Consider the following 2,719-nt stretch of genomic DNA (forward strand, 5'->3'; position numbering starts at 1 on the left):
CATTGTTTCATCCAAAAGAGTCAAGACTCAATTTGGACACTGGCCAGTTCATTTATTCACACTCCAAGGAACAAAGCATGAGGTGATATACATTGCATTTCAGCAATCTTGTACATGAATTCCATATCTATGAGAACTTCACAAAGTTACTCATGACATTCTCACAACTTAGTACTTCACCAATAGGCCTTGTTCGGAATCACATAGTGAGTCCGAACTCTGACTTTCTCAAATGAGAATACTAAGGTGTGAAATGACATGTCTCATTTCAGGATTAAGGTAAGTCCGATGCAATTCATACGTAGTGACTTCGAGACATAAAAGGTTAAATGGTTTGTTCTTATCTTGTCTCTAGAAGTGCACTGGTCAATTCAGTACCTTCGGGAGATACCTAGAAGAACTATAGAGTCTCTAACTCTCAATGCCTCATAACCAGACATCATAGATTCTTCTAACAATCATACTGGGGTCAATAGTCCTTTGACCCTTAGATTGGGAATATAGCGTTTTAAGTAAACTACGAAGGGTTTGTTCATGCAAATCTACATTTGTCTCTTCGTAAGTTGTTTAGTTTGTTTATGGACTAAAGACTAAGGTTTTATCATAAAGCTTCAAACAAGGAAGATTGAATGAACGTTTCAACTTTTTATTAATGAATAAGCAATTACAAGCAAGAGTCTTCATGAGACTTTATTACATCAAATGTATAATATAAAGATTACAACTCTTCTTGTGGGCACCATTGACAACATAAATGTGGTTACATTTCTTGATATTGCAGAGACAAGAACAACGTCAAGCTAGGGATGCACATCAACATGCTAGAGATGCTGAAGATAAAGGACGTGTAAAGGGACGTGGCCATGGAAGGGGACGTGGACGTGGTGGACGATCAAGCCAATCAACTCAACAACCCACATAACAAGCAGCTAGTACGGGCCAATCAACTCAACAACTGGCACAACAAGCACCGATAAGGGTAAACTCAACAACTCTTAAACCCAATTATATTATTTGTATGTGGTCATTACTCATAACATTTCTTATTGCAGCGGAGTCCTCGAATGAACCGGGCCCCAACCAGGCGTTTCGACCTTCTACCAAGAACTTTATTTGGAGATTGGATGTAAAGACAATGAAATGCTTTTTTTTTTTAGAAGTTCAAAAAATTGAGTACTTTTTTTCGGTGACAAGATCACAAAACTCAATGGAAAATCTATGAATTATGTGTATGAATTATGTGTATCAAAACTAGTTCTTTTTGTATTGACAATGTATCAGATTTGTGGCTTTTATTGACAAGTTGTTATGGCTTTTTTATTGGCAATGTATCAGATTTGTGGCTTTGACAATTTGTATGGTTTTTTATTCATTACTAAGGTATCAGATTTTTTGTCAATGCCAAACTAAAACCAAACTTCAGACCAAGCTAGAAAATACCACATTCCATTACAAAATACCAATTTACATTATAAAGTACCAATTACAAACTTTAAACCAAACTTCAACTATCATAATCCCCAAAACATTACAACATAACTTGACAATTACATTAGTCTCACTTAACAGACTTAATAAACAACCACAATCAATTCAAAACATATACTTATTTGAAACAGATGACATAAACAAGAGCAAACATAACGAGAACCATATAAAACTTGATCTTTTGTGCTTCTGTAGTTATCTTCTCACTCAGTCTATTCAACTCGTCTTCGTCTCTGCCATAACCATAATTCTTTGACACTTCAACTTGTTTCAAAGCAGTTTCAAGATTGTTAATCCTTTTAAGTAAACCAGGAATTATTTGAACTGACCTTTTACACATCTCAGGATCAACCCAAATCAATAAAACTATCGTCGGGACTCTGCTATAAAAACAAGGACACGAAATCAGTAACCCAAAACAACAACGAAGACGATAATAGGGAAAATACCAATTACCTTGTATCTTGAACACCCATAAAAACGCCGACCATGATGATCACCTTTCCACGCCGTCCGCAGAACACACGCCATCTTGCATCGACACTGTGGCCTCTGCTTGTCATCGGAATGGCCATTGTCGACTCCGTCAGAGAGATTACTCGTGGAAGACGACGCCATTGACGAACAGCGGATTGGATTAGGGTTTTGTTTCGGGAAGAAGGTTTTTTTCGCGATCTAGGGTTCAGACCAAATCGCGATTGAGTTTCGATTTGAGATTTTCGATTTAAGTTCTTTCTTCTATTTATTATTCGAGCTTATTTCATTTAGATTTTAGTTTTCAATTTCCTTTTCACTTCAAATAAACTAAGTCAGGGTAAAATCATAATTCCACCAATAAAGCCTTTAAAATCATGTCACATCATCAAAACGTTATAATTTAACGTCCAAATACTGACGGAAGTGGCTAGTTGTAACACGTGTCTAAGTTCTGAGTTGAGTTCTGCAACATTTCCGAGTCCAGAGGGTGAAATGTAACCGAGGTACGAGTTCAGGGGGCAAAAATAAAATTTATTCTTTATTTTTTTTTTGTGTGTTGTTTGTGACTACTTATTAATATTGTGGATAAAAAATCAATGAGTTGTTCGAAATTTAGTGTGATCTATATTTCGTTCCTCATAAATTCACATATCATGTACTTTTGTTAGACTAATTTTAATAAATAAATAAAAGTCTAGAGCTATTTAATGTTTGTATTTTCGTTCGATGGAAATTTCCAGTGCATAGCGGGTCT

This window comes from Urtica dioica, chromosome 5 (assembly GCF_054948205.1).
Source record: "Urtica dioica subsp. dioica isolate 48M chromosome 5, U.dioica_male_clone48M_v1_H2, whole genome shotgun sequence".
NCBI lineage: Eukaryota > Viridiplantae > Streptophyta > Magnoliopsida > Rosales > Urticaceae > Urtica > Urtica dioica.